We start from the raw sequence: 9614 nt of genomic DNA, 5'->3' as shown, positions 1-9614 counted from the left end.
TCAACAGTTTGCACCCCCATAGAAACACAAAGTGAAATATACTGTTTGAGTACTCGTTATAGCATTAAATCTCAATGTACAGCATATTAGGGACAGAGATCCTACATGAGGAGTAAGTGCACAGTGACTCCTGTTGTTGACTTTACCAATTGACACTCCTGTCTATGGCATCAGTAATCTCCCTATGCTCCAGTCATGAGTTTCCAAGGCTATGGAAGCCCTCTGAGTTCTCCGATTCTTATCTTGTTTAGACAAGGTCATAGTCAAAGTGGAGGTTCTCTCCTCCCTTCAGAGAAAGGTACCTCCTTCTTTGAAGACCTGTTCTTTCCACTGGGATCTCACTCACAGAGATCTTTTTGCCAGAGTGTCTTGGCTTTCCATGCCTGAAATACTCTCATGGGCTTTTCGGCCAGATCAGAATGCCTTTAGGGCTGATTCTGAGGCCAGAGTGCTATTTAGGACATCTGCCATTCTATGAGTCTGCTGAGTATCTCGCTTCCCATGTTGGATCACTCTCCCCTTTATTTATTCTATCGGTTAGTGTTAGCAGGTACTAGACTTGTTTATGTGCTCCCTTTGACTCTTAGTCCTTTCATTATGATCAGTTGTGAACTGAAATTGATCACTTGGACTAGTGAGATGGCATTGGTACATGCCACCTTGATGGGATTGAATTGGAATCCCCTGGTATGTTTCTAACTCTACCATTTGGGGCAAGTCAGCTTGAGCATGTCCCAAATTGTAAATCTCTTCTCTCTCTTATTCCCACTCTTATGTTTAACAGGGATCACATTTCAGTTAATTTTCAACACTTAAGAATAACTGTGTGATAATTACAGAATTAAACCAGTCATATTAAGTAGAACAGACAAAAAAACTACTAAGAGGGATAATGTATTAAGTTGTTCATTAACAGTCAGGGCTATGCTGATCAAGTCACCATTTCTCATAGTGTCCATTTCACTTCATGAGGTTTCCTTTTTGGTGTTCAGTTCTCCTAGCTCTTTTATTCGAAGTATGAATTGGACTGATTGTTAAAAAATTTATAGAAAATGCATGCTATGAAAAATATACACATGGATTATAAAAATTTTTAAAGACTTATTTATTGCTTTGAAAATCAAAATTATAGAGAAAGCAGGAGAGACAGAGAGAGATCTTCCTTCTGCCAGTTCACTTACTAACTGTCTATAATGGCCATGTTTGGCCCACTCTGAAGCCAGGAGCCAGGAGCCTTCTCAGGGTCTCCAAATGGGTGGAGGGACCCTCATACTTGGGCCTTTTCTGATGCTTCCCCAGGCCATTAGCAGGGAGCAGCATTGGAATCAAACTGGCCCCCATGTGGGATGCTGATGTCCCAGGGGGAAGTCTTTCCCAGGACAACACAATCCCAGACCCTCAAACTTTCATGAACCAAAACAAATTTATCTCTTAATTGCATTCTTTTCCCATGATTTTGAAGCACTCTTGTATTGCAGGTGATAGCAATGGCCACATCAGCACAGAGGCCATAAAGATCTGCTGTGACCAGGCTGGGAAAGACTTGCAGATGCCCTGTGCTGTGCAGGTGGTGTGCTTATCAGTCAGCTGGAAGGAGATCTCCCGACCAAGGGCAAGGAGCCAACTCTGCTCACCCCAGGGCTTGTCTCTCGGGATGAGGTCAGTGCACGATGTCACCATGGAGTCACCAATTCCTCTGGAAACTACAGCAGGTGTCCTTCATCAGTCTGGGAAGGAAGTAAAACTAATCAGCAGGATCGTAACAGTTATATAGGAAAACTTGTTCAAGTTTTGGATGGTTTAAGTTCTGAGTCTAAGATTAATTAGTCATTGAATTCTTCAGATGATTGAGTTAATATATTTGAGAATTTTAACTGACACTTGAGAATTGTACTTATATTGGGTAAGCTGAGTAGTTTGACATAGATATAATATGCAGTTGTAAAACCAGGGTATTAGCAAAAGCAACACTTCAAAAATATTTTCTTTTTGGGGGAGCATTCAAATCCTCTCTTCCAATATTTAGAAATAGACAATAAATTATTGTCCACAGCAGTCCCCCCACTGTGCTGCAGGGCATTAGAGCTGAGCCCTCAAGTGTGCTGCCATTTTGTGCTCACTCCTCACCTCTTTCCCACCCCTTCCTCTCTCTGTCTTCTCAGTCCCTGGGGACCACTGTTACTCTCCACTTCTCTTTCAGATCAACTTTTTCAGCTTCCACTGTTAGGGGAGAAAGTGTGGTATTAATCTTTCTGTGTCTGTCTTGTTTCTCTTAATATACTGTCCTTTAATTCCACCCACATTCCACCAATGACAGTTTCTCATTATTTATGTTTGTCCTGGTCATGCTTCCCTGTATGTCTTGTCTATGTCCCTGTGAACACATCAGATTTCCTCTCCCCGTTCATCCACTGCAGGACACCTGGTCTATGCTGACCAGCAAGTGCTGCACTCACAACTCTTCCCCAGCTCACGTTCTGTCCTGTGCACACACACCCAGGGGTGGGGTTGCTGGATCTGGGGTAGATCTGTCTTCAGGGTCTGAACAGCCCTCACACTGCTCTCCATAGTGGCCATGCTAGTTTACATTTCCACCAGCAGTGTGTGAAGTCCTCCTTCCACTGCGACCCTGCCACAGCTGTGACTCTGTGTCTTTGTGATAATCATTATTCTGACTGGGGTGGGATGAGAACTGACTGGGGCTTTGACTCACATTTCCCTTATGATGGTGATGGTGAGCTATTCCTTATATACTTGGAGGTCATGTCCATGCCTTCTTTTGAGAAATGTGCCACACATCGGTCAGATGATTGCTTCAGAGAGAACCTGAAAGACGTTTTAGTCCCTGTGAAGGTAAAGAGGGGGGCCTGCTTCCCAGCAAAGCTGAGCCCTGTTGGCTGGAGTCAGATCCTCCGTTCCTCCCAGTGTCACACCCAGAGACCAGCATGAACTGTCAATGTCAGTGCTGGGCTCTGCCAGGTCCTCAACCTGCTGGGTCCACCCTGTGCCCTCTTCCTGTTCCTCAGTGGAATTCCTGTGCCTTTGTCATTTTCACTGTCAGCATTGTTTTCTCAAAAATTTCTAATCAGTGCTCCCAAAGGACCCCAGAGCTGAGAAAGGGCAGTTGTGGGAGAATGTGCAGGGCTTAGGAGTAGAAGGAGGAGTGCTAGTAGGGATTTTAAAGCCATTCAATTAGCAACATGTGTGTTGAATACATGTGACGTTCATTTCAGGTAACAGTGGATAATGTTCCACACAGCACTTTACCTAAAGGACCTGGCTGCCTGGGAAGGAGAAGGGACATGGCCTGGGGGCAGTGTGAGCTCAGCTCCTCAGGTATGTGAGCTGTAACCCCTGTGGGCTTGGGCTCCTGTACAAATAGCAGACCCTGCCCTGCACCACCCCTGAGACAGCTGCAACCTGCAACTCGCCTGGCTTCGGGGATTGCGCTGGATCTGCAGACGCAGGACTGGTAAGAGCCTCGCTCTCTCTCTCTCTCCAGAGCTTCATTTCCTGCACCACTTCCCAGGCTCTGAGGGGCCCCAGTGTGGTAGGAGGAGGCCGTGGGACATGAGTGAGCCATCAGCTGGTGTATTAGTTTTTCTGTCCCACCCTCCGTGGCTCTGGTCCACTCCCAATCCCTGGAGTTGCTGCAACACCTAGGTGGGATTGTGGACAGGGCCATTTTCATGGCCTGCCCCATTTTCAAACAAACTACTTTCTTTCTGGGTAAGTTCACAGCCATTGTGAATCATCTTATCCTCAGTGCTAATTCCAACCTGCTTCGATGTTGTTATCTTTTTGCCAGTATTTTCTGGTGGTGCAGAACAGGGGTGATCTAGAAGAGGTGGCAGAAAGAGACAAGGCACTGGGGTCTTTCCCAGCAGGGCTCTGTTCCTCCACACAACAGGACCAGCACACTTACTTACCTGGCGGGGCGTCACGATCGGGCTCTTCTTTGGGGCTGTTCCTGTAATCAGTCTGGTTGTAGGGTTCTTGTGTGGTTTACACAAGGTGAGACTGGAACGCTGGACCAGTGCTCAGCGTGTAGTCAGTGTTCCATAGAATTGGACTTTTCTTCTGCCCAGTGTGGCTTGATAGTTCACCTGGTGAACTTGGTGCATTAACTGCTGTGCCCGTATGGAGTCAGGCCCCCTGCTCCACACTGTACAGTGACTAGGGCAGAGAGGAGACTGAGCAGTGAGATAAGGTGTTTACACAGTGGGCCGGGGGAAGCAGGTGCCTTGGTCCAGAATGAAATGTACCCCCTGTGCAAGCCTGCAGGATGATTTTTAAGGGAGAAAGGGCAGTTGTGGGAGGACGGGGGGACAATGGGTCCTGAAGTTCTTAGGAGAACAGTTAAAGTCCAGGACTAGTAAGGGAGGAGGCACCAGCCTGGTAGTTGGTTCTGGTTAGTTACGATGTGAAGAGGGAAGGGAAATGCATTTGCACATCGTTTCTGTTGGCACTGACAGCCTTGATATTCATTCAGTAATTTTTGTCAAGGGTCAGTAACAACATTTGTATGCTCAGCACTCAGGTCCAGAACTCAATCAGGTCCATTTCTAGTCACCTGCACTCTAAACACTGTCTGAAAATCGCCGCTCCCCTTCCTGTTTCTCTTCCCCACTGTGGTTAGAAGATCTCCCCCCTTCATGCCTTTCCTGAGCTCTCACTCCTCCCAAACAGCTCTAACGTGACCCCCACCCCACCCAGCCCCTGAGTCAGGCTCCAAGGAGTTCAATGTCTGGGACACCTCCTGGCACCTTCAGGACTGTCCCTGCCCTCTTTCCATCTTGGGTCCTGGGTGTCTGTGAAACAATCAGATACAGACCATGCACAGGGCAGCAGGAGGAGTTGGTGATGAATTCATGCACACCTTGAGTGCCAGGTGCAGGAACTGGGGCACAGAGGAGGAAATGACATTTCCTAGAAGAGATTAGGACACAGATGGGATAGAATCCCTGGTCAGTGCTATTTACAGTTCCCAGGGATCAGTCTCATATTCTTAAAGACCCAAGGCTCTCTCATTCACCTCAGTGTGTGGAAATCCTCACTAGTGCATGGCATGCAGTAGGTGCTCAGTAGGTGCTTGCTGAGTGAGTGCTGCAGGAATGAGTGGGTGGGAGGAGCAGGATTGGGTGAGTGAGGGGACAAGGGACTGAGAGCTAACAAGGCTCAGTGAGTGCAGAGGGCAGGTGAGGACTGGCAGCCTTGGTCACTGCAGTCTCTGGTCAGGTGCACGTGGGAGAGGTTGGGCTGCTTTCCCTGGCATCCCAGAGCCAGAGGATGTTTGGTCTCCTCCTAAATCAGGCAAGACTAAGGCAGGGAGGAGGGAGGCCACCCTGTATCTCTTCACTTCCACTTGTTATTTCCCTGCTTAATGGAAACCTGCATCTTTGACCCTGCACCACACAACCTACACCCTGACCCTGCACTACTGACCCAGTACTATTGACCCTGGAACCTGACCCTATACCTCGACATTGTACCATTGACCCTTCACCCTGAACCTGCACACTGACCCTGCAAACTTAACCTGCACCCTGACCACTGCACCACTGACCCTGCACACTGACCCTTCACCCTGACCCTGCACACTTAACCTGCACCCTGACCCCTGCACAGCTGACCCTTCACCCTGACCCTGCACACTTAACCTGCAACCTGACCCCTGCACAACTGACCCTGCCTTTTGTCCATAGGTCCCCGCCCAGCTGAGCCATGTGGACCCGCACTCTCACCCTGCTCTCCGTCCTCTTGCTGGCTGCTCAGGGACTCCTGACAGAGGCCCAAAGTGGAGAACAGGATGAAGTGAATTTGGAGGCGGAGCAGGATGGGTGGGTTCCTCTGGAGAAGCCCGTGATAGTGTCCACAAGCCCGCCAACCCAGGTCATTGTCACTGGCAGCTTTGTCAGCAGAGACCAGGCCAAATGCAATGTGACCGTGACCAGGCAGGAGGAAGGAGTCCATCTGCAGGTCCATTGTGTTCGACTGCACCACGAGTTCTCCTGTGTCTTTGCGGGCAACCCCACGGCGTGCCTGCACTGCTTGAACAACGACAAGGTCTACTGGAGACAAATTGGCTGGCGCCTGCGCCATTTGAACCGCATCTGTGAGGACTCCAAGGCCATCTTGAATACCAGGGTGTGTGGTACCAAGTATCCAGAATCCAGTCTCACACTGGTGAGCTCCACTCTGGCTTCCAAGACGTCTGTGCAGGGACTTAAGCCCACCCCCACGGTGTCAGTCAAGGGGAAGCAGCCATCCCAGACAGAGCCATCCAAAGACACACATTAAGAGTTCTCCAAGGAGGCAATGCAGAGCAAAAGGCCCACCCCCACCACAAGTCAAAACAAGATGAGCCACGCCCACCAATCCAAGACTGCATCCCAGAAGACAAGTCAGCACGAGGGCCAGCAGGAACAGCAGCACCAGACACAGCCAGCCCAGCAGGAGGACGAGCACAGGTTCCAGCAGAAGTTCCAGTAGATGACCCGGGAGTGACGGGGCTTCCCGCAGCTTGTTCTGCAGCGTCGCCCTCGGCCCCAGTCTTCCTCCTGGGTGAGAAGAGCAGGTGCTTCAGGCAGGTGGTGTCTTAGGCTCCTCTGTGTGTGTGCAGCTCCCAGGTTCCCATCAGGCAGGGACGTCTGTGCTAGGAGAGTGCAGGGCGGTGTTGGGACAGAGTCTGTGTCCTGCCCTTTGCTAATGCTCACTTCCTGAGGTGTGGTTGGCAGAGGCTGTGACCTGGGCGCCTGCCCCTGGGCCCCCAGTGCTGTCTCTGAGCTGAAGGAGTCAGCCTGGTGATTTCAGGGAGACACCTGCACTTCCTGCTGAATTCACAAGCATAATAAACTCAGGTGCTGTTTCAAAATACATTCAACCAGTGTTTGTGTGTCTGTGTCTGGTCCCACATGATCTCATCAACCTAAACCAGAATATCAGTGGGTGGAACAGCCAGGGTGGGACCTCCCCACCCATCCTCAGTGGTCCCCTGATGTGACCTGGTCTTGTGCCCCTGTCTTCATAGAGTCGTCCACTGGACTGTGGTGTTTGAATGGTATGCAGTGTGGTGATTTCAGGAGGGGAACCCAGTGTACTGTGGGGTTTGGATATGGTCAAGGTTGCATCGTTTGTATGGGAGAAATAAGACTGACCCAGGAGATCTGGCAGTCGAGACCACAAGCTAGAGGAACCCGCTGTCCTCACTCAAGTTAGAGCAGCCACCCCCTACCATGAGCAGGTCCCCCGACTTGCAGAGCTCCTTCCTGGGAAGTGGGAAGAGGCCTGGGTACACACAGCAGCCTGAGAGGAGGCTGTAATGGAAGGAGGAGGGAGCTGCAGGCATTTGTCCTAGAGGCCAAGATGCCCAGGGCTCAGTCACAGTGCCTGGGTCCAACACTGGCAGTGCTCCTTCTCAGTTCCTGCCTACACAAGCCCTGGTGTGCAGTGGTGGTGACTAAAGTAACTGGGTTCCCCCAACCCACGTGGGAGAACTTGGTTGAGTTTCAGCTCCATGTTTGAACCCCATTTGAGGCACGGCAGGTATTTGGAGTTAACCTGCTGAAACAGGCTCAATCTCTCTCTCCCAATCAATAATTAAAAAAAATACCTCAGCAAACACATGGGCAGTGCAGGCAGAAAGTGCTGGGAAATTAGGGCTGAGATGAACAGAAACAGACTGGAGCCGCCCTCCTGAGCATCTCAGGAATGGAATGGGGTAACGGGAACCAAGCTGGCACAGGGCAGCCAAGGGATGTGAGAGTGGCAGAAGCTGGGCGAGGTCAAGAGGGAGGGGTGCAGGGGAGACTGTAGTCATTCACACACTAGTATAATAGATCTGACGTGTTTTAACTGAAGAGTTGGGAGGAGCAGAAGAACTGTTGTCAGACCCTTGTCACCACACCACCAAGAAGGAAACGTGAGGAAGCAGGGTAGCAACACTGTTGATTTTGGTGCCTCTGATAGGAGCCAGGAGGATGGGCAGGTGGGGGACAGGACAACACTGTGCACACACCAGCCCACCCTGAGGTTTATAGGGATCAGTGAGCAGGGTGACAACCTCACAGGGACATTTGGGTATCACACCAACTCCACTGAAACCAACATCTGTCTCTCACTTGCTGTGTACCAGGTACTGTGCTGAGTTCTTCCCAGGGACCAGGCATTCACTCCCTCTCTCCCTCCCTCTAAGGAAATAGAATTCAAACTCTCATTGAGAGACAACCGCAAAACCATTTAATGGAACCTCTGCAGAAACACTGTGTTGTTGAGACTGTGGACACTTTGATTAATTCACCATGAACTACAAATTTGTGTTGGGATTCTGCTAGTGATGTACACCCCACAAGACAGAGGGCACAGTCCCTACTAGGTATTAGCACTTCACACGCCCAGCAGTGTGTTCTCAGGAGCTGTAACTCAGAGAAGCACCCTGGTGTGCACTGGTGGTGAAAGGACAGGTAACACATGGTACAGAAATTCTAGAGTATTATTCAGGTCTTCTGAAAAGGAGATTCTGACATCCATGGCACAGATGACAACTATGAGGATGTTACACACAGTGAAAGAAGCCATCACAGAGAGTAATATTGTACCATGCCACCTATGTGAGACCTAGAGGAAACTGTTAGAGACAGGAAGTTGAGTGCTGGTTGCCAGGGATTTGGGTGAAGTGAAATTTAACATTAGCATTTATACAGTTATATGTTATCATTGTATGAGATTAGAAATTATGCAGGATGATGGGAGTGATATTTATACAATAATATGCAAAAAGTTGATAGGACTAATCTATCTAAAAAGGCTATGATGATAAAAATTACGTGCCTTTTACTACTATTTCAAAGAAAGTTTAAAAAATCTTTTCCTCAAATGATGGCAGCATAACTGAATATCCAAAAGAAAACAAGACAACCAACCATTACTTCATTCTGTACAAAAAGTAACCTGAAATTGGACTATATATCTAAACACAACTCTGTAGGTTTTGGGAATCTGACTTTCCTTGCATGGTAACCTAGCCTGTTTGTTCAAATGCCCTATCACTGAACCTCCCTTTGCCACTCAACTACCCACCCACAGCCAAACCTCCCTTATAGAGAGGTCAGTATTCATGGACAGATGTAATGGGAGAACTTGCCAAGTTCAATGCTGTCCCCTCTTACTTCCTAGTGGAACCGCTGTGGGAGTCCACAAGACTTGAAGATTCTATCAAATCATCATGATCTCATGCTCTGAAACCTTTCATATCCAATAACCAAAACCAGGTACTGGTAGAAGAAACCCATTTGAGTCTATGTCTCCTTGGATCACCCAGTATGTCCCTTCATATGTTACCAATAGGATCAAGAAACACAACAGAACACAACAGAACAGAGCAATGGTTGAGGGATTCTGGGCTGAGAGGGATACAGAGAGCAGGTCTTTCTGAAGTGCAACCTTTTCTGTTCCAGTTTCAACAATGGGAGTCCTCTCTCAGAGTCCAGCTGCATTAATGCTCATGAGCTCTGACTGAGACCCAAGCCACAGTGCTAACAACACCGTAGGTCAGCTTATTTTTCAGTCAATCTTTTCTTTAGTAATCCAGAGGTCTTTTTTAATCTTCCAGATAT

The 9614-nt window shown here is 48.8% G+C and overlaps 1 long non-coding RNA gene across 1 annotated transcript in view; it reads left to right on the top strand.

Moving 5' to 3' along the window:
- Nucleotides 1-3222: 3222 nt before the first annotated feature.
- LOC149127684 (uncharacterized) overlaps nt 3223-9614 on the top strand; it is a 48527-nt gene continuing 42135 nt past the window's right edge. Inside the window, exon 1 of the long non-coding RNA XR_016229771.1 lies at nt 3223-3472. This is a non-coding gene — a long non-coding RNA (uncharacterized LOC149127684). The remainder of the gene's footprint in view (nt 3473-9614) is intronic.

This window comes from Oryctolagus cuniculus, chromosome 2 (genome assembly GCF_051225735.1).
Source record: "Oryctolagus cuniculus isolate XC-2025 breed Fujian yellow rabbit chromosome 2, ASM5122573v1, whole genome shotgun sequence".
Classification (NCBI taxonomy): domain Eukaryota; kingdom Metazoa; phylum Chordata; class Mammalia; order Lagomorpha; family Leporidae; genus Oryctolagus; species Oryctolagus cuniculus.
Note: the sequence above shows the minus strand (reverse complement) of the source record. Positions and strands in the feature narration are given on the sequence as shown.